The following is a 22,500-nucleotide window of genomic DNA, read 5'->3' as shown; positions in this document are numbered from 1 at the left end:
CAGAAGTCACAGCTGTATTACCTGTGACTCATTCCCTGCTGGATTCACCACATCCTTATCACCCCTAACAGGCCCAGTTAATATGCCTTCAGCACAGAAGAGCTGATTCATTCTTTGGGTTTTCTTTTTTCTGATCTTCTTGTTGCATGGCTGTGTGCACGGTGTTTGGTTTTGGTTGGATTTTGTTTTGATTGCTGCTATTTGTGCTCTCTCTCATGGGAAAATTGTGTGACAATCCTTAGTGCTTCTGTCTTCAGAGCGCTAATTAACACGAAGCACTACTGCAGGCAGAAGTCAGTCTGAGACTTATTCAAGGGACTTTGGCCAGCACAGTCAGAGCCAGGTTAAGAAATCAGAAATTTGTAACTCCCTGGGCAGCGCTCTCTCCTCTGATCCCACAGACCTTTTTCTGTGCTATAGGTAGCTCTTCCTACAGACGTTTTCCAACAAATTGCTTTAAATTCTCCACAGTGTTCGTTATACAGTGTCAGTTCATTAAAGGGTAAACTCCAGCACCGCAGCTTTTTGCACAGTCGGCACTTGGGGACTGGTTACCTGATCATGCTTTACCAACGACACTTAATCTGGTGTTTGGAAAGATGCTAAAAGGCTAACTTTGTCAGCCACCTTTTAATAAATTGTGTGAAAAAGACTAGACCACAGGGGATTACCACCTTGGCGTTATTTGTGTTTACTTACACAATGTTAATTTTGGTTTGCTACAGTCTTGACACTACTGTTATTTTCACAGTGTGACTTCATTCAGTGCAATAGGGGATAACATCAAGTACAGATGTGGAAGAAATACAACACTGTTAAACCTCTAAAGCAATTGTAAAAACAGCTTTAACCCAGTAAATCAATAATTTGATAATTACTGTGAGCTAGCTGACCTCTGTTTAAAATACAGGAATAGCAGGGAACATGCCCCTAACAGCAATGAATTCAATAGTTTGCCGTCCAAATGGGATGGTAAGCCAAAATGTTGAACAATAGACAAAACCGAGGAGACAACTTTAAAAAATTCCTTTTCCATTTTCTTTAACTTGATGGCTTGTTTGTCCAATAAAAATGTAAATCTTCTTCAAGCTTTCAGAATTGTACAGCATTATGGTGTTTGCTGTAATGGCAAAGGTAGCTCTGGCCAGCACATTACTTCAAAAAAAGATGGTTCTTGTAAAACCTATGGTGCAAATACAGTTGAGACTGAATTTAGTACAGAAGCCTGGAAGCCACTACTAGGTCTCATAAACCTTTACGCAGTAATAGTGGCATTTCCGTATTTTTTTATCTTTGTATCTCTGTTGAAAACTTGTTTTTCTTATTTTACCTGATTGAACTATTTGTAGTACCTTTACACCAAAAAACTCACCACTGTCAGCTTGTTTATTTTGATAGCAGTAAAAGTAACAATATATTATTTAAACCTATGACATATTAAAAATATTTATGGCTTTCTGAAAAAATCAGTGACATTTTATACCATTAATGATCTCTCACAGTGTTAATCTTTGTTATTTTTGTACTGTGATAGTCCTGAGATGACCCACTTTCCCAGAAAGACATTTGGGACTTACTGTCTCAGGCTCTGTACAAATACACATCTGACAATGTATTTTCCTGAACAATGAATGTCACTACCAATTCTGCAAAATTAGGGAGTACAACAGAAGTGTAGAAAGATATTAAGACAGGTTGCCTACAGCTCAAATTGTGAGCTCTAAATGAGCCCAGAGAGTCAGACTGTAAATAAATGATAATTAAATTAGCTATTTCTAAAGTTTGGTAGTCATCACTGGGCATTTGTTTCCCTGTGAATCTTAAGGCATAGGTACATCCTAGGAAGTGATTGAAGGATACAGTGGAGGCCTTACAGATTGGTTCCTGGATAGTGTTGCACTCCTAAGAGGCAGCAAAGAAGAAGGCACAGAGGTGTTTTGAAGAGAAACATTGAAAAAGCACTAAGGGACAGAGGTTTTTTGGTGCAATAAACCATTAGCAGAACAGGTGGGGCCTTGCTGCTGGGCAGGTCAAGAACTTGAATTTGCCTCAGTGGTAAAGGGAAGTCACTAGAGAGGTTGGTGGTCTGAGTAACTTCTTCAAAGGTTATGGCAGAAATCTTATCAGTGGTCTTTTTTGTTCTTGCTTTCATTTGTGTCTGCAACACTATATAATTTCCTAAAACATTACTGATGCTCTGCAGAGAACTGTTGGCACAGAGGTCTTTCACCATCTAGCACATCAGACATCACCCTGACTCTGCATACACAACACATCACCCCGACTCAATATTCCCAGCACCGCCATAGGTGGCTGTTTGCAGGAGCAACATGTGATGAAGGAGGGTGCTGTTAGCATCCAAGAATAAAAGTTAGGAGGCACAATTCTTTCTTTCATTTCCTTATGCCTACATTTCTACTATAAACTGCTTTCTTCCAGGACATACCCTGGCAGTGCCACCGGCGTTGAAGGACTTGAGGCATGATGAAGACTTTGGGTCCTCTTGCACTCACCTCTTGCAAGACTTGTTTGAGTCTGCTTCTCCCGTAAGGGTTGTCCAAGCTAGGTCAGTCCTGCATGGCTGCAGTGTGGAGTTGGACACTATGCACTTTTACTTGGCCACCCTGGCAGAGTGACTGAACAGGGTTGGATTACGGTGCAATTTGGGTTGAAACACTGACAAAACACCCACTGGTTTCTATGGCCTCATCATGCATTGGTGTGGGTAATCTTTCAACTAGAGGTAGCTCATGGAAGTCTGATTTTCTGTTTTTCTGTGATTTGGATAGTCATTTAGAGTGAGATTTAGAGCATAGGTGTGTAGTGCCATTTTAGATGCTCCAGGGTATCCGAAACATGCATGTGGGGCTAATAGATAGGACAGAGGACCCACAGGAGACCCATTACTCCCCGGAACCGCATCTGGAGGCAATGTGTGATGCACCGACATGTACAAAATACTGCTGAACACCAGTATTGCTTCCTCGCAGCCTAGAGTAACTACAGCGTGGTTATAAAAATTTCTATTCTCAAATGCCTTCATTTTTCTTTGAATTAATTTTGCACTGGTAAATGGCAATATGTAAGGCAATACAGAGTCAGGTAGATTCCTATTTGCCAGTATCTTTGTGATCCTTCAACTATGGGTGCCATGTACTTAGGGGTATTTTGGTAAATGAAAACATAGAATTTTAAGCTAAAGCCTCCATAAGAAAGGATGCAAAATACGTTATCTCTTTCTTTTCATGCCCTCAGGACCATTTTAAATGTCCTGTGATCCTCCAGAATGTTTGTTTGCAAGGCCAAATGCCGGATTTGAACATATTAAAAGGTACACAAAATGTGTCAAACTTTCAAGAAACTAGGCTTGAAAACATTCGTTTTCCTTTGGTAACACTGTCTATAAATCCTGCGTGGTTTTCTTTTATGCAGGCACCTGATCAATCAGAGTATCAACTACAGAATAGGGAAAAAACCCCAAAAACAAATTATGAAAGAAACTCAGCTCTTTTGCCCTTACAGTCTATTTTTAAGTATGAAAAATTGCAGCAGCTAGACTTTTCTGGAATCTACTATGTCTCCTGTATTTGATGCTTTTTCTCTGCATAGTAATGTGTCTTTAAAAAAACCCTACTGATATATGTTACAAGGAGTGTATCTCTTTCACTGAGACAGAACATTTTAATTTCCCGACACCTTTTAGTGATTGCTTCAATTTCCGAAGATTTTGATAAAATCATGTGGTTTTAGAGTATCAGGATTGAATACCCTGCTCCGGCAGCAATTTAATGAAATGCTGTAGTTTCACAGCATTTCATTTGACATAACCTAGCTCAGAGGTCTAATAAATGCAGTGTGATAAATGTTGAGGCTACGATTGTAAAAATATACTTGTAATTGGGTTAATATGCCTTAAAATACTACCCATCAGTTATCTTTCTTCTCGCTGTTATATGGCTTGCACTGTAAAGACTAAGCAATGCGGTTTACCCTTTTCCCCTGCTATCTCCTTTTCTTTCCTGCTTTCGTAAGAGTTCCTTTTTTTTAAGCATTTGATTATAGCAAGCTGTACATATTCTCCAGTGCTACAAATCCTTCTTCATACCCTGGAACCTTTTTCTAAACTCCCCATATGCTTTTCATAGCCATCTGGAAGAAATTTAAAAATATAAGACAAACTCTTCAAAATGGAAGACAAATATAAATAAGCATGCAGAATACAACACAAGCTGCAAAGGTAGGTTCTGACAAGTGTTATTCTCCTGTAGTATATCAGATCAGATGTGTTTCAGTAACAAATAATAGAGGTATCACAGCTAGGACATTAGAACCAGCAATACATTTTGACCTTCTAATTATCAGTAGTGTGTGTCTGTCTGTGTGTGCGTTTTTGTGTGTGCACACACATGCATGTGTTATACCACAACAATGCCATGGGACAGAAACTCTTCTCCTGTAAACTGGTACTTTTGCATACTGTGCTTTAGGAGAGAGAGTCAGAATTTTCAGCTAAATTCTGATGTTTGGTGTGTTTCCCCAGATTGGAAATGTTCCTGTTAATTTTCAACACACAAATTAGAATTTCAAGGACAACTAATTAATTTACAATGATTATTTCAAGCAACAGGCTAATATACGTACCTTCTGCTGCAGTCTGAAATCCCTTGTTAGCTTTGAAAATAGCTATCTGAAGATATATAGCTGTAGCTGAAATATCACTGTGTAAAACTGCTGCCTCTGGGGATGTGTGCGTGCATCATTGCTCATTGGCCCCGCAGAACTGATACGAATAATACTGTACTTAAAATTTTTCTAGATATACATTGCACATATATGTGTGTGCAATATATTCTGCAAATAGCGCACAAGACTGGGCTGATGTGGAGGAGCATGCTGTCCTTTCCATAGCACCCAGCTTGGAAGGAAGAGTTAAGATGAGGGAGCAAAGCCAGGACTGAGACACTATCTGCCACACTATATAGGATAACAGAGGTGAGGGAATGGAGAGGCTTCTGAGGCCATGAGAAGACAGTGGGGAGCCATTTGACAAGCTAACCATGAGCTCTAACAAGGGCAGAAGAAAATGCACTCTAGCCTGGGGGTAGCCAAGCCATCACTCCCATCTAATGGCCAAAGATCAAAGAGCCATGAAATAGCTGTAAGCAAGGGGCTCAGTCCTTATGTTCAAGTAGTACAAGTTCACACATTTCTTTCCACTGCTGTCTTAGGTGAATCTCAGGGGTCAGTGCCTCCCAAGGCCTAACACCAGGTAGTAAGGATAACTTACTGTAGGGCTTGTAGTTGAAATTCTTTGTGGCCACATGAGAATAGCCACATAAATCCAGCTTTCCCATGATTTACATGGCTTCCCTACACAAGGGCAGCAGATGGCTTTTTAAGTCCCCTGTTCTTCTACGCACATGCTGAAATCTACCATCACAGTCATGAAAATGGGCAAGGTTCAGTCCTGGAAGGGTGATCAGCACATGCATAATGCGAGATTACAACTTCAAATGCAGGTACGGGAGAGATTTGTCATTGAGAATTTCTTCCCCAACCGTCTCTCTTCATTAGTGAGAAAAGACCTTTTCTTCCCTTAGAGCAGATTTTAAAAGCCAGATATAGCAATACTGCTGTTCCCTCCATTAAGAGTTTGCAGCTGGACACTTGGACCGATGTAGTTAAACTGGTGCACAGTCCAGAAAGTCCAAAACCAAACAAAGTGGTTCTTCAACTCAAAGGACCGTCCCAGAGGTAGCCAGAAACAGTAGGTAATCTATGTGAGAGAGAGTCATCCGTGGCCATAGAGTTATGCCTGATGCTTGTCTAATAAGAATGATAGAAATGACACACTTGAGCGCTTAAAATTAGTCTTCTCATTTACACAGTGTCACATCTATCTTCGGGGAGGGTTTTTTCCTTACTTAACTCCAGCTATTTGACTGAGACTCCATTCTTTGTCAGGCAGCCAACCCCCCCTCTATAGTCACAGGAAAGATCTGCACCTCCCAAAAGCAATTCACCCTGTCTCAACATTGCTCTAGGACAGGCAGGATGAATCATAGAATCATAGAATTGTTTAGGTTGGAAAAGACCCTTAACATCATCAAGTCCAACCGTTAACCTAACACTGCCAAGAACACCACTAAACCACGTCCCTAAGCACATCTACACACTTAACTCCAGCTATTTGACTGAGACTCCATTCTTTGTCAGGCAGCCAACCCCCCCTCTATAGTCACAGGAAAGATCTGCACCTCCCAAAAGCAATTCACCCTGTCTCAACATTGCTCTAGGACAGGCAGGATGAATCATAGAATCATAGAATTGTTTAGGTTGGAAAAGACCCTTAAGATCATCAAGTCCAACCGTTAACCTAACACTGCCAAGAACACCACTAAACCACGTCCCTAAGCACCACATCTACACGTCTTTTAAATACCTCCAGGGACGAGGACTCAACCACTTCCCTGGGCAGCCTGTTCCAATGCTTGACAACCCTTTCGGTGAAGAAATTTTTCCTCATGTCCAATCTAAACCTCCCCTGGCGCAACTTGAGGCCATTTCCTCTCCCCCTATCACTTGTTACTTGGGAGAAGAGACCAACACCTAAGGTCCAGAGATACAACTTTTAGAAAGTAAAAATTAGGTGAGATGAACCTAACCATGCTTTGTCAGAGTAGTTGCACTGATATTCTGTACTAACAAAGTGCTTTTTGCAGGGACATGGTTTATTATCAACGAGAGATTTTTTTGGAGCCATTATGGAGGTTCCTTGGGTAAAGAAAACTCTGAGGACATTCCTGCATTAGGCAGTTGTGACAGGGACTTTTTCTGGGATAGCTATGCAGGTCAGTCAAAGCCCCTGTGTGTCCCATCATTTCAGCAAGAGTATGTAGCTTGCTCGTGTGAAACACTGGATACCCATGCGATGGGGTTAGCCAGCTCTGGCTGAAAAAGGCAGGTTCCAGCCCACCATAGCTACAAGCAAGGGGTAAAGTAGGAAACGGGTAGGGCATGAAACGAAATGAAAAGGATAGACTGTTGGACCCTCAGAGTTTCTCCCCTGGGGAAAGGCCACGCTCCCATCTCCTGAGGCTTTAGCAGCAGATGCGAAGCTGGGGGAAAGGCCGACTGGCAGCTAGGCTGGAGGAGACCTAGGAAGCCTCTTCCAGCTCTCATTTCCATGCCTTCTCTGAGCTTTATAGCCAGTGCCCTGCCTTTCCGCTGCTGTCACGTAGCCTGGGAGCACATTTACATTTTCTGAATAGGGCAATTAGTGCTCACTCCTTTCCCCATGACACTTGCACCTGGTGTCTGACATTCGTGCCTCATCAGTACTAATGGCCCAGCCATTAGTGGTGATTACTGGTCATTGTTTCTATCCCACTGACCCCCCTGACTGGCAGAAGCACCCCCCTGCCTTCCCCTCCAGCACAGAGCCAGACGTTTAATAGCCCAGTTTAATACCAGAACCTCTGAGTACATAAATAAAACCAGACAGGCCCTACCTATATTTTATATGGCTAGTGAGAGATGAATACATGTTTTTTTGATTATGATTAATGCTGCTGTTTATTATTTTTATTGCAGTAGTGCTAGGGGTTTTAAATATCACATCCTATCTAGGTGCAGTACAAATTCATCGGAAAAAAAGATGGTTTCTGTTTCAGGCAGATGACACCCCAGACCATCGGAGCAGTGAGGGTCTGGAGCAGCTTTCTTCTTTGACAAGTAGCAAAAAAACCAAAGGACTTTTAAGAGGGAGTTCAGCAAGTTTATCAGATTATATAGTAGGTACCTGCATGGGCTTGGTTATGGTGACTTCAGAGATCTCTTTTAGCTGTATGTGCTTATGTTCTGCCGGGCAGGAACCACCCTACTTTCTGCACATCATGCAATAAAACCTCGGTGTCAGCTGTATTACAGAAGAATGTGCTGTGTTAAAGAGAATAAATACTTTTAATATTATACCTCTTTCACTCTGCTGTCCTGCTTCAGCCAGGCAGTGTGATCCCTGAAGGGTTAAGGTCCAGGCACGTATGAGTCAGAATAGCAGGAATTCACCTTCGTTTTGCACAGCCATCTATTTTGGCACATATAAGAATAAAGACTCATCTGCAAATTTCCTTTCAGCTTCAGCCCAATCGTGAAGTAAATTTTTAGCCAAGTTCAGCTGAAAACAGCTTTGTTCTTCCTGATTGCGTTTGGGCTGCTTTCTTCCAGCCGTGCACTGGCACCCAAAAAACTCACTCCTGGTAAGCCTGCTCCTCCTGTGCTGTCCACAGCCTGACTGCAAGTGTGGGACCATAAGAGGATTCCAGCCCTTTAAGGCTGTTAAAATAACGTGCATGAAGTTGGTTAAGCAGCTAATCTTCTCAGTACCTTTCTGGAGGGAACTTGTCTTTTTGGAAATTTATGCCGGTGTTAATGTAGATTATTTAACGGTGGTTGTCTGAGGCCCAGCTCGCTGCTCCACCCACAGCTTCAGAGCTAATTAAAGACCATGCTAAGGGCTTTTCTAAGACTTTCCTGTAAACTGTGCCACAGGATTTGTGCATGGCCCCTATGTTGATTTGGGTTTTACCTTGAATGAATAATGTTATCTGTATTATAGCTGTCACAGATGAAAAAACAACTTCTACAGATGAGTGAATCCATTTGTTGGTTTATGGATCCCAAATCCTCCAGGGCAACAAATCCATCTGTCATCGCTGAATGCTTATGTTTTATTTGGTGCTGCAAGTCAGCTGACAGGTATTAAAATGCACATGGAAGTGGACAGATCTTTGCTGACTTCCCGGCAGAGGAGGCCCATGGGTGTTTTCCAACACATGCACTGAAACAACATAAAGTCAGGAAATCCATTCCTAGGGGACAATACAAATTGCCTGAGCTAGTAAGACATCGATACTTGGTCCATAGGCCTTTGACCTAACCATCTGCCTAGGTCACCCTAGCCCACTGTTTGCTTCCTTTTCCTTACTGCCCTTTTCTTTTCTTTCCAGCTGGATGCATCTCAGGAAAACTGCACTCCCAGGGCCAGTCTCTTCTGTTCCCCTTCATCCATTCTTTCTTGTTCTCTGTCTTTATTATTCTATTCTCAATTCCTTGTTTATGCTAGTGTACCTCAGGAAGAGCCAAATAAAAAGTTGCTGATAAAAAATTAGCTAGGGGAAAACACTGTTGTAGCAATGTGGGAATTTCTTTCTCTGTGGTGTTTTCAACTGAGAAGAGTCTAATTTCTAGGCACCTGTTCAATTTTCTTAGATGAAACCTACAGTACTCAGTTCGGACAGTTAAAGATCAACTCAGTTGCCTTATCATTGGTGACTAGGGCCATCCAAGATGCCCCAGAGCATCCAGAACATGTCACTGGGCAAGTAAACCGTGTCCCTTGGCTGAGGAGAAGCAATGTTCCTACCATGGGGCTTTAGGCACCTACCTTAATTAGTTGCCTTTCCAAAACTCTTCCAAGGATCTCTCTAGGTGCTGAGTCAAAGCAATTTAACTTACTTCTTGCTCTGCATCACTCTCAGAGGAGCCTGTCTTTCTCCACTGACTAAAAAGAAAGCCTAGTTAACTAAGTGAAGTGTTTAAAGTTGGTATGAATAACCCCTGATTTGGCCAGCCTACATACACAAGTTATTTAACCTCGGTTGCACTGTCTAGAATAAAAGCAAACTAATGCACTATCTGACAAAGTTAAAAGCCCAGTATGGACAGAGTTTGAGGATAAAATCTGCAAGGCCACCATTTTTTACAAAGCTCTGCTGAATCATGTCTACTTGGGTATTAGCTCAGGTTTGGTCATCCATGGTCAGCACCTGGCATCCTGCAGAACCAAATGGAAAGAAGATTGTCTTCCTGCAGAGAGAAGATAATCCACAGCCAGGCAGGGAGCCTGTATGCCCCTAATAAATCCAATGGCCACAAAGCCTCGACTTTTCAGACTGTCTACGTGGGTTACTTTACCAGTTACTGTCCTTCAGTGGCTGAATTTTGAGTAGGAGAAAGGCCCAAATGACCCATTCAGAGATTTGTCCTTCTTTGCTGACCTTTCAACTCAAACAAGATACCCCTATCTTAAGAACAAAGGTTCTCTCTCCTTTTATAGAATCCATCTCATCCCAACAATACCTGCATTTACAGTTTCTTTATTACTGCTGGTTATTGTTTAAATAATGCATGCATTCTGGTAAATAGCAATTGCTCAAACATAAGCAGCTTTAAAGGCAAGAAGTAGCCCTTCCAGTCTCTAGATGAAGGATGATTTGAAATGAATTGATGTGTCCTGACTGGTGAGTCAAAATAATTCAGTTTTTTTTTTTCCCCCCAGTGTTAAACCAAGTCAATTTTTTCAAACCATATTTGATATCTTATTGTTTATTTTCGGTCAGCAGACAGCAATTTTCAAGAACTGCTCTTGATATACAGCTCAGATATCTTACAGGTCACATGTCATTCAAGAAAGGTCAACGATTCATTTAAAGTTTCATCATTCTTCACATAAACAGGCAAATACCATTTCATTCACAGTGCAGGCTTTTGTGGAGGTGATAGGCCTCTGTAGTAACCAAGTCTATGTAATCTTATTCCCTGCCTAAGAAAGAGTGAATTGACATTATTATCATTACCTTATCATATATCTCAGATGTGCTCCCAGTAAGAGTATGTGCACCTAAACAGAATTTCATTTAGAGTAAATTCTAAGGAGTTTTTTAGATCTCTGTTTCTTGCCCTTATTTTTTCTCATCATTTGTAAAAACTGAAATAGTTTTATACAATTATACCTTCCTGGCGTGTTCAGTCAGAATACCTAGAGGCAAACATTACAAGCGAACAATAGTGACATATACCTCACTGGCAACTGATTTGTTACTTTTTGCTAGAATTAAATCAAGATTTTCACTGTTGTTGAGTCCTTTAGAAACATCACCTTCAGTAGAAAATGCACTTTCTTATGTCCGAGCAATAATCCCTGATTTAATTAAACCTGAAAGACTTTTAAGAAATAAGATGCAGTTTTCATAGGGTAAGTGATCTGTTTTCTATTTTCTTCATGTGCTGTCCTCAGTGTAGCATTTCAAGCTAGTAATTTCACTAAGTAGCCTTCACAAAATAAATAATAATGCCAACTTCTCAGTCTGGATCCAAATAAACCTGCCTAACCATCATCTTAAACCATTTTCATTGGCATTTTAGAAGCAAGTTTTTTATCAGGAGTGAAAAAGCAGATCTAAAAAAAAAAAGTAATAACTTTTTTCTATAAAATTAAAGATAGTTTTTAAAAACATTGCTGACTACTGATGCCCTTCTGCTCCCATTAAAGATCTCCAGATGCAGAATTGAAATGAGACATTCAACTATTTTATCTGGGGCTTTGGGTGAGTTAGGCTTCAGATGAGACTTTTGAGTGTGTGTCTCTGCCTAGTTCCTGCACATCAGTGTTTTGGTAGGCACCCGCTGCATCTTTTGGAGTCTAAATACTTTTCAACATCTATCCCTTCTTGCTCGACATCACCCATGATCCTTTCCACCAATGCAATCATTTAAAAAGAAGATGAGCACCGAGAACCTTTTGAAAACTCCATCCAATATCTTCTGTCTCATTAGCTGTTAAATGTCTTTACAAATCTGGCTGTTAGTCTCTACAAGTCAGTGATGAGACTGCCCTCAACTGAAAAAGAGGTTTGCAGTGTGTTCTGCACCAACTGATTATAAATGCAAAAGTGTGAACAACAGAAGTTACAGAGGTATTCAGTTAAAGACCTCATCCCTGCACAATTCACAGTGGCGGTACAGAATAGAAGATGAGTTAGTAGTAGCAGTCAAAATTTCCGAAGGTACTCAGCAAGCAGAGATTTCCCGTGAGATTAAGGAGTCCTTCTCACTGATACATCCTGAAACTTCCAGCCTGTAGTGCAAAAACATGTGTTAATATTTTTATTCTTGCCTCTGTTAACATTATGGAACTAGATCACTTATTGCTTGAATCTCTCCACATCTCAGTTTTTCAAGCAATACACGCAAGTAAATAATATCATATAACGAAGTTGCCGCTTTAGTGTTGGGTTCTTTTATCTACCTAAAAGCCAGAAGCTTTTAAGCTTTAAAGCTTTAAGCTGGGCACCTTTTGATTTTTACCATCATATATGTGTGTTCATGGAAAGGCAATTGTAGAAACTAATGCTTAGAGCCTGTCCCTGTAAGTATTCTGAGTTAGCTGCCAACATCTAAAAGGGAATAATAGGAGAATCTTTCCATTGACTCATTGTGATGGGTTTCATCCCTAGGCAGTGGGGCTGATGTGTCTCCCATGACAGCCTTGGGACAAGCCAGATGGGGGCTCATTTCTCGGTTATTGGGGTTCCTCAACTTGTCATTGTACCTGTGTACTCCTTTTTGTGTGTGTAGAGATGAGCCTTTTATCACATAACCTAACACACACAAGTTCAGTGGAATTCTTGCAATGAAGGTAGCATTTACCTCTCTGCGTATACTCCACAAATCATTTAATTCAGGAGAAGTTCAAGATAAAGCTTACTTGCACTTTGGCAATTATCTGGCACGCAGCCCATGTGTGAACTTCGTTTGTGGAGGAATGAACTTCTCCATTCATATTGGAAAGCGTTGGCAGGATAGGCCTTTCAGTGAGAGGGAGAGAAAGCTGTTTGCATTTTGCAACCTGACAGTGAAAATGCCTTGCTAACTAGGAGCAGAATGAATTTGACAGGTTGAACGTAAGGCAGCAAAACATTTTCACTTCATGAATTCTTTAAAATGCTTTGGAACAGGGATCCTCTTTTTTAAATAGTTCCTTTTAATTTTGGAAGCCAAAACCAATTTCTCTTTGACATTCCTATTACCTGGGAAGGAAGATAGCTTGTTGAGTGGCTTGAGGTAGAAAACCTCCTCCTTGACCTGTAGTGGCTCTTTGCAACATCTCTACGTGCACCACTGGGGGTCTTGTAGGCAAAATTTTCTGACTGAGGGGATACGGGTATATGTGCACATGTGATCTACAATGAATTTTGCAAAATTCTATTCTTGACATTTTTCCACTCTTCAGTTTTACAGCAGTATTAAGGATATACTACAGACTGCATTAAGGAGGTTATTATCTAGTAGAGCATGGAAATACAGGGAACTTTTGGCAGGCAGAAAACAAACAATACAACTCTTTCCTTCACCAGAAAAAAGAAAACAAAACAGACAAAAAAGCCAAAATCACATCAGGGACTTTCACATAGGAAGAAGTTTTTGGAACACTGGGTTACTTCAAACCCTCTGAGATCATAGTCATGTTCTTGAACAGAGTGATTTTGATTTTTCTGCTCTTTCTTTTGTCTGACTTGTGAGTGATGCTGAGCAGGTCCTAAGGGATGCCACATGCTAATCATTTCTACAAACATCAGCAAGGACCAAGGGCATTCACCCGCTTTTGGGGTGGAGTATGGAGACTCACCAGAGCCCTTCCTGCCTGTGCAGAAAAAAAAAGCATGACATTAGCTCAGCACCACTCTGAAGAAGTTGCCCTCAACGTCATGAAGGTGCTGCCTCTGAACATAAATTTACCTTATTTTTAACATTTACAGTTAGTGATAAAAAACAGAACACAAACCTGAGGCTGTTTAAGTTTTTCCCCAAGTTTGACTATTCCTAGGTGGTCTCAGTAAGACTCTGCCCGCGTTCTGCTGCCTCAGCAAGACAAGCAGACTCTGAGCAAAGTTAAAATATTCCCTGCTAGAACTATTTCCTTGTTACTCTCTCCAGAAACCAAGATAAATAGAAACCAGTAGGCAGGATGCTTAAATCGCTGCCTTTTTATAGTGCTCCCTCTATATTCTTTGACTGTCCTTTTACTTTTATATCTCCTATAATCCAGAGGGCCTAGGGACCAAACAGCATCAGGGAAGCCAGGGAGCATTTGTTGCCAACTACGGCTCTTGTCTGGGATGAAAAATTGTTTGAAACTGCCTTGCTTTGGGGTAAGGATCTTGTAGTACTTTCTCTATCAAAACTGCTGCTCTGGAAGTAGTTCTCTCTATCCATTGATGGGATGGAGGATGTGGAGGCAGGGGACGTGCTCACCTCCAGCTGCAACATCAAAGTAACCAAGGGTATGACCTAGCCCAGCAAAAACATCACGGTGAACATAAGAGAAAAGTCAAACAGGGCATCAGCATCTGATCCTCAGTGTTCAGAAGGTGGATTTATTACTCCCACAAAATTTTAATAAAGCAATAAATTACAGCCCTTGTAGATTAGCACTTAGAGCCTGGATCTGAAATGACAATACAGGATTGAAGGGCTTTCTGGGCCTTATTATTGATCCATGTGCTGGCCAGTCAGTTAAGAATAATTTTCAGGACCCGGTTCGTTAAGCTTTGAATTTGCATCTACACACTAAATATGTGTGTGTATTTCTGTTTGTGTACAAAATGAGTGACAATGCAAATGGCCACATACTGTACTTAAAAATCTGCTTGAATAGGCTTTAAAAATAATTCAAGTGTTTACTTGAATTTTGCACTAAGTAGCACTTTGCACAGGACATGTGACTGTCATGCACCATCATTAGAAGGCTGCACTTGATTAGTGAGAAATTTCAATTAAACTGGTGTTTCACACAGCAGATGACAGTTAATGAAGCCTACAAAAAACACACAAATGGATGTGTATGTGTTAGCAAGCTCTTCCTGATTTTTGGTGGAGCTATATGGATTGTACCACTAATAGTTTCATTTGTTGTTTGTTGCCAACTTGGTGTCTTTTTGTTGTTCAGATCCAATTGAAAGCAAAGGAAAAAGTGATCTTAAGTACCTTCTTTTGCCATCAACATGAAGTAAGGTGGGAGAAAACAGAAGAGGCTCTGTGGAAACACCGGTCTAATGGAAGATTTCAGTGACTTTGCTCTCTCTTATTTTCAGTGTAGGGCCCCAAATTAAAAGATGTATCAGCAAATATTTCCTTGACTCACTGGTGCTATTCCTCCAAGAAAGGGTTTGTTTTTTTTTTTTTGCAACAACCCACTGGGTAGCAGCACACATAATTTGAGATTGTTGCTAAAACAAATTATACTCACACATAGCAATCTCTCTTATAGTTAGCAGAGATCCTTAAGATTTATGCTGATGTAAATGAGAGCAGAATTTGGCCCATAATAGGTCAAATGGGTACCCTCTCAGCACAGATTAGTAAGGATGAAGTTAGAATTCCTTGGTGGGTTCTTGTTTTAGGTCAGGTGGAATCTAGAGCTCTGGGCCGCTACCAACATATTTATGGTGTGTGTAACTACAGACAACACAAACACTGAATAGCACCTGTACTTAATTTTCTTGGCTCTGAGATTCTCTGAAAGTTCTTATTACAAGACCTTGCTTTATATTGCTTATAATTTTTTTGAATATGAACTGGTCTGGTTGAAATTTTCCATGCTAGATATTTCTCCTGGCCACTTATTTTGGGAACATTTCAGCTAAAATAGTTCAAGTGCTTCTGAGTGTGAAGTTACAGGAAAATACACCGTGTTGCATGTAGGAACCTTTTTAGTGGTTTAGTGGGAAGATGTACCTTCATTGTGGTTTAAAGCACAGGACTGAAAATTAAGAGATGGCTGCTCTGCCTTCACCAGGAAAGTCTTCTTAAATATGGCTACATTACAAGAATTTGTGTGAGCCAGTAGAAACTTCTTAGATGAGGATAGCCAGTGATTTCCTCTGTAGCAGGCAAGGTCTTTTCTGAAACCGTGGGATATGAGTGGGACTTTCCTAGCAATTTCTTCCAGCACTGCTGGAACAAGATCTGATGGATTTTCTCTCCAATATGGGACACGGACTCAAGTCATTTGACGTGAGCATGGTGAGGGAGGTGGAGAGGGTAGCCTGTAAGAAAAGCTGAAAGCTGTTGAAGCAAAGTGTGTTTGGCTGGGTTAAAACTGGGAATAGAAGAAGAAGGCAGATGATGGATTGGGTAAGGAGGTGAGGGGTGGAAAAAGAAGACTAGCCAGGCAAGGAGACTGGAAATGAGGACAGTGGTGCACAGCAGCAGCAGCAGCACTTTACCCAAGTTAGAGGGTTAGTGTGTCAGCAGTAAAACCCCAGGAGTCAGGAAAGGAGGCTGTTTCTCAAAAAGGGAAGATGTCTGCCATTATACCACTGAAGGTATTTTAGGTTCTTATGAGAGGAAAGCTGCTGGCTCCTGCTTGAGCTTGGCAAAGGTCTCACAGATGCCTTTTCTAAGACACTGCAGCTCTCAGTGCTGCAATGTGCTCCTGGAAATGTCTTGGCATGCTACCTTTACCTTCCTCTGTCTAAAAGCAAATGAAACTGAAGCCTGTGTTTCTGGGTCTACCAACACTTGGGCTTTCAACAAATATCCATGAAATTATGGGGCAAAAAGCACCTCACAGCCCACTCAACTGCTAAAACTTGCTGTGGCCATCATTTATTATAGTTACTACAAGCAACCAAGATTGTGCTTGATGCCTGAAATCCTAATCTTACTTATGGCATTCATATGACACAGAGATTCCTTGTGATGCAGTTCTTGCTATGAATAAAAAGCATTGGAAATTGCATTTCATGCCTAAGTTGTGTATTAAAAAGCTATTAAGGTTGAAAAGCCAAATACCAACAAAGAAGAAAATACCAGTATTAATCCAATCCCTCTCTAGGAGGCAATTCCTAGGATGAACTGCTATCTCTAGGAGCCATTCTGACGATTTATTCCCATGGAAGCTGGAGGAACATGCTGAGTGGGGTCAGGGCTGCAAAAAAAGAAAAGTAGTGGCATGCCAAGCTGGAGGACTCTCTCTGCCTTGGGATTGCACATCTACATGATGCTGTTCATGACACCAACCAACCATGTCCCTGACATGCCAGTGAAAGAGTGGTAACCTGAGGCTGAGTGAGGCAGCAGCTCCAAAGTTTGCTCAATGGAGCCAGCAGGGACTGCTATTCCGACCACAACAGACTGCTCCTGCACAAGACAGCAGCTCCTGTTGAGTTCCTACGTTAACAGTAAGAACCGTCAATTACATTAACAAATTACCACTGTCAGTTGCTCAGTAGCATCTGTTCCAGGCAGGAAAATACCTATACAAAGTATGGCAGCAACCATGTCTGCTTCACAGCACCTGGAGGCCCTTCTCTAGTGACAGGACCTGTGCCATGCAGCTGAGAACAGGTTTTGATGCCAGGTGGGAGCAGAGAGATAGGGAACATATGGCTGGGAAAGTAGGTGGGAAGGTAACAGAAGCCCTCAAACTGGATCTTGGTTTACGCAAGTGGAGATGGGAAATGGGCAAGGAAAACAGGGTAGGAAGACACTCTTTCTTCCATCATATTCCAGGTCAAATTCCACTTTAACTTCCTCTGCAATAGGCAGAAGAATCACAGGTCTCATATATTCAAATAACCCCAAATATGGGCAAGCAGGGTGATAATTCTTTCCTAAGGATGGGATGAGGATAATGTGTAGTAAACTAATCGCAGGGTCACCCACAGAACGACAACAATGAAACACAATATTGACCAGCTGCTCCCTTTGTGCTGAATGAGGCAGGGCTGCTGGGTCAAAAATTAAACTGTTACTAAAGACTGTGTCATGATGTGCTAGTGACCAGGACATGTTAGCTCTGGCATTTCCCAATCTTCAAGTACAATTTTTCAGACTGTTTCATGTTGTGGTGTACACATGTAGACACATGTAAGTAGTCATATGTGTCCACCTAATTGTACACATACAGATAAAATGAGACTTTTTCCATGCTACCAGTACTACCCAGTCAAAGCCAGTTCTAGAAATAATTTCAAGGTTTGCCTTTTGGTTTAAATATACAAGATGTTGTGTTACATACAGTAAAATCCTGACATTGATAATAATCACAAGCAGAAATGTGCGTTGCTGTAACACATCTACCTCAGTGCTTTCAAACATGGTACAAATGAACATACATTTGTATTGGAGCAATGCCCACCTCTCTTAGCTGAGCTTCTGATCTTAACGTTACATTTTGGATGCTTGCACAGCTCCACTTGCCTAGAGTTTGTTATTTTGGGGCTGGTGGCTTAAAGATAATTAGTCCATCATCATTGACGTTCCTATCAAGGAAAGGTGCATGAACACATTTTACTCGAGTCATATATTTTCTCCTGATGATTATGCAAAGCTGAAAGGAGTTCAGCAGAAACAGCGAGAGGAGACTAACCCCAAAGGATTAATATATTAAATATATTAAAAAGTCACTATGTTCCAAATTTATAAGGATGCTATTCTTAAGCTAAAATTTTACTTCAAAATGAAAAATTAATTCCACTAAAGCAGCCATTTTCTTGTTTTAGTTCTGAGTTGCTTGAGCTCTTCACCAAATGTACAGAAGCCTATATATATACCTACATATGCGCTCACAGGGAAAGTTTTCAACAGTGTATTACACACAAGAGCAAGCAGCAGATTGCTTAAGATTACCCCGACATCCTGGACCAGTCTTGGAGCAGTAATATCTTCATGTTTGCTGTCAAGGCCCGTCACCCCAGCTGACCAGCAGGGACGTCAAGGCAACCCACATTACTCAATCAACTTTAAGTGTTATAAATACTGAGGTCCATAAAAAAGTACAATGTAATGATGACTTAAACAAACCCAATTCATCATCCCAGCTGCACACATATCATTTCCCTCAGGGTGACCAACCAACCAGCAGTGAACGTAACCCAGGCCAGATTCAGATTCCATTTCTCTTCATCAATTTGACTTTTGGGTTTACCCCCCTCCAAAGGAAAAGAAAAAATATCCCCTTAAAAATGAATAAAAATCTCACAAATCAAATACAGCTCAGCTACCCGAGTCCCTCTTTTGTTGTTGTTGTACTCATGTCCATGCATTTTGCCTCTAGTGATATAAAGGGAAACCCTTCAATTTAAAGGTCAGATGGGGGCCGTTTGTTTTAACCCAGTGAACCATGGCAATGGTATTCACATATATTATCTTTTGTCCTTCAACAGTTGTTAGACTTGTAGCCAGAGGGGAGGCTTGGCAGATTTGCTTGCACTGATTTTTTTAAGATATAAAAAATACTAAATTTCTGCAGTTAAGTGTGCTTGATTGCATAATATTCTGAAAATCAAATCGATACCAAATCTGATTTTCAGTCAATGATAAAGCACATTCACCAGCACTATTAAAGTTTATTGGTTTAATTTGTTTAAAGAGGAAAAGTAGATTCACGATTCAGTGTGGTCTGTTCCCTCTCCTGCCTCCATCCTCTTCAATCTCCCCCTTGATTTTATGGTTCCTCCTTTGCTAATCACGGAAATGTCATGTAAGAACACAGTTAATTATTGTTCCACCTTTCAATTCCCATGCCCTCACCCCAAATTCCCTCTCCTTTTCATGAAAGGATTGCAATTACAGGGTGGGCAACTCAGCAAACTAGATTAAGGAGAAATAGTACAATGTGCTAGTGAAAGCAAGGTTTCAGCTACTTTTCATTTCCACACAACTGTGGGAGCAAGCCAGTTTGCTTAGGCTGGGATTAGTAATTTTTTGTCCTGAATTGCTGTGCATGCTTTTTCTCCTGTTGAATTACTGCTGCTTTCCTCCCCAGAGGTGGCTGCATTTTAAATCAGACACTTTTTGCAATAGGTGAAGAAGCACAGTTTGCAAAGTTTAGGTCTTTTTCCATCCTGTTGAAATTAGATGAAAGGAATATGGTAATCAGTGGGGCTGGAAATCTGTAACTGGCATCAAAATTTGGCTTTGGCCTTTGCTTGTGTCTGCAATAACATCTGTTTGGGATGCTTCAGTACGAAGCACAGTGCAGTGGCTGCTTGCCCTTGAAGTTACCACAGCTTTTTTCTTCAGACCGGAAACTTGACCTGAGCTGAAGCTGAACCTTTCCTATGGAAATTTTTAATTAACTCGTATTTTCTGGCAAAAAACCTGTTTGCTAAAATACTCATTTGTTAATGGACCTGAAAAAAATACTGTTGACATCCTTTTCCCCAAGGATCATACAAACAACATGTTAGAACGCGACAAAGATAGAAATACAACTTGTGGAAGAAACTTAGATATTTAAGCTTGTTTTCATTAGAAATTCAGGGGAAAAAATGCTAATTTTCAGCTCTTCATCTTTGGAGGTACAATACCCTGTTCCCTCTGTTAAGACTGTAAATGCTTCGTAGCCAGGCTGTTCCTTACTCTGCATCTACAGAGTCTTTAGCACAAGGCCAGATCTTTGCTCTTGGCTCTGCCATCATACACTTGCTGCAAATGTAAATCTAGAGTGATGCTGCAAATTGCTGCACTGTTTATTTTTGTGAATGGGCACAATGTAGAAGATGGGTGAGAGACAGTTTGGGGATAAGTTTTCAAGGGACAGGACTTAAAATAGAACTGAGATGCTCTTTCAGAGCCTGCATACTCCACGAACTTTAGTCGTATTTTTCATTCCTCTCTGTTGAACCACATGGACACAAATCAAAGCACTTGCCAGGAGATTTTTGGTTATCATGTGGATTTCAAAAGCTCTTACTCTGGTTAACTTTTAACTGCTTGGACAATAAAAACATAGTCTTTTCAGATAGGAATTGCATCAAAATGTTAGAGTGGTGGTGGAGCTCTGAGCTGTCCCTAAGCCTGAGGGGAGCACAGAAATGGTCATCTTCTGTCCCGGGGAAATAAAAAGCACAAACTTCCCCAGGCAGGGCAGAGTGACAAGTCCTGATGGACCCACAGAGCTGCCCAAGAGTGCAGACATGCCCTGCTGTCCCTTCACCACCAGGAGGGTTGATCAGTTTGTAAATATGTCCATCAGTCTGTTATTCTGTCCCACCCAGCTGTCTCACCCCTGGCTTTGTACAACAGTGAATTTGTTAAGAAAGCAGGAGCTAAGATTACACAACTGTAATTGTTGTGGCAATTTGATAGGCAGCAAACATGGGTAAATACAAACAAACTAGGGTTGTGACATTGCAAAACACTTGAGGCCAGTGTGACATCTTATCTGCCTTATGGGGGCTATGCAGCTATCGCTTGTAGCAAATACTCTTAAATGGCTGTTTGCACCATATTGAAACATGTTGATCTTTACTCCATTACAGGTTGAAGGAGTTCAATGTCTTTGTTGTTCTGGATAATAATTACCACGATACCCAAATTCTGCTTGGCATTGTTCCCATATCTCCTATCAAGGTCTAGCACCAAGATTTGGATTTGAGTGCCAGGCTGAAAAAAAAATTCAGAAGAAATTCAGCTGGTAGAGGCCAAACTTTGCAACTGTTGAGTAAGTTTGTGGGGGTTTTTTAATTGACCTTGGAATAAAAAATAATCTAAGAGGGATGAGATGTGCTTTAGACAGGGTTTGTGTCATTCATGTGTGTATTTTTATTTCATGTCATTTATCTTTCACTTTATCCAGATTTTCTTGTTCCCTGAGTACCAGGTAACTCTTAGCGATTCTGTAGGATCTGGGCAGTTGCAGCTGATATATTCTCCCTTCAGTTGTGCACACTACAGTTTGTATCAGTACAACATTTTTGAGTCTTGCAAGAATGAGTGAGCTAATCTGGCAGCCTGCTCACTATCTCACATTTCTAGTTCTGCTATATGACCCAGCCCTCTGTATCATTTGCGCAATCCCCTAACTGATATGCTCTTCTGGACTAGGGCCATTCATTCCTCTTGGTTATCAATGTCTGCTTCTGCGAGAAGACTGATACACTGGAAAAATACTTTAAAAAGTCAAATTTCCTGAGGCACTATCTCTAATGGGGCCATTATTTGTTGTATTGCTATATCCTTCGCTCGTTCTGTTTCACCCTCTTAGAAGAGTGAGTTTGCATGGGAAATTATTGTCTTGAAGCCAGATGATCCTTTACATATGTTATTCCTCTGTGATTTTTCATTCGCTTGAATATTACACAACTTTTTTTGCTGTACAGCTAATATATTTATTCTTTAAGAATTCTGAGCTTCCCCAGATATGTACAGTACATACATTACCATTTTGTCCTTCATCAGTTCTTGGATTCATAGCCGGAGGCAAAGATGTTAGGATTTGCTTGAGCTGAGCAATACAATATTTTTGTTCAGCTGTGAAGTTGATTAATAATTTGGAAATTAAATCAATTTATTCTTTGATTTTCATTAGAGTGGGGTTTGCATGTAAACCTTTTGTACTAGCATTCCCAGCCTGAGTAGGGAAACACGATAAAAATAAGCTAACAGGTTTGGTGTCATCTTCCCTGTGAATATGAGCAGTGCGCCCAGGCGGCCAAGAAGGAAGGGCATCCCCTGGCCTGTACCAGAAATAGTGTGGCCAGCAGGACCAGGGAAGTGATCGTGCCCCTGTACTCGGCACTGGTGAGGCCGCACCTCGAATACTGTGTTCAGTTTTGGGCCCCTCACTACAAGAAGGACGTTGAGGTGCTGGAGCGTGTCCAGAGAAGGGCAATGAGGCTGGTGAGGGGTCTGGAGCACAAGTCTTATGAG

Source organism: Aptenodytes forsteri, unplaced genomic scaffold, assembly GCF_000699145.1.
Source record: "Aptenodytes forsteri isolate BGI_AS27 unplaced genomic scaffold, ASM69914v1 Scaffold88, whole genome shotgun sequence".
Taxonomy (NCBI): Eukaryota; Metazoa; Chordata; class Aves; order Sphenisciformes; family Spheniscidae; genus Aptenodytes; species Aptenodytes forsteri.
The sequence above is the reverse complement of the archived record's forward strand: the minus strand, read 5'-3'. Positions refer to the sequence as shown.